This window comes from Wasmannia auropunctata, unplaced genomic scaffold (assembly GCF_000956235.1).
Source record: "Wasmannia auropunctata unplaced genomic scaffold, wasmannia.A_1.0 LD336060.1, whole genome shotgun sequence".
Taxonomy (NCBI): Eukaryota; Metazoa; Arthropoda; class Insecta; order Hymenoptera; family Formicidae; genus Wasmannia; species Wasmannia auropunctata.
The window spans coordinates 2,624,774-2,625,568 of record NW_012026830.1 but is presented as its reverse complement, the minus strand read 5'-3'; the positions used below and the strand labels follow the sequence as shown (position 1 = coordinate 2,625,568).

At 36.7% G+C, this 795-nt stretch overlaps 1 protein-coding gene across 1 annotated transcript in view; it reads right to left on the bottom strand.

The window, feature by feature from the left end:
• Window positions 1-795, bottom strand: part of LOC105450632 — an 11,847-nt gene that overhangs the window by 1,338 nt on the left and 9,714 nt on the right. The window lies entirely within an intron of this gene.

Genomic DNA, 795 nt, shown 5'->3' with positions numbered 1-795 from the left:
TTCTTGGTTGTCAAACGGACGCCATTAGATTTGGAGACGAGCCGTCGACCCGTTCGGACGTGCTCTAACTCCTTTCTGTATTTCGCTGTTCTCTTGCATTAAAGAGTTTATCACTTTTTAAGTTGGTGTTCCATTTATTTCTCCGCGGCGATCCGGTACGCGTGCGCGTGCGCGAGTGCGGAAACGCGGGTAACACACGTTCGAGTGCGCGAACGCGAGTTTTACCGCCCCGGGCGTAACAATATGTTAGACAAAATACAAATGTATGATTCAACCGTGTAAGTAAACAGGTTACAAACAATTAACAGTTATGTATGTAACAAAGCTAATATTTAACTTTAAAAGTAATTTGGAAATGTAAGTAAAATGTTGAGATTCAGTCGTGTATGTAACAAAACTACAATAAATTCACTATTTACACTTTAAAAAGTAATTTAGATTTGTATGTGAAATGTCGAGATTCAGTCGTGAATGTAATGAAACTACACTTCTCAACAAAATTAAAGCATCACTTACTCTACCCTCTAAAAATAGGCAAATTTCAAGAGAGTGTAACTTCGTCAAAAATGATCGTATCGAGATAATCAAAAAAGCATTTTACAGCTTGAAATCTCTACTTTCCAAATTGATACTTTAGAAAACGATCCTACTGATCTTTCATGGAATTACACGGATAGAAAAGGAGACCCGACGAATCTCAAAATTTTTTACGAACTTTGACAAGTTCCATAGCGCGAATAAAAAATCACATGCAAATGCAGTTTAAAAAGGACCATTTTTGCTTTAATGTTGAAT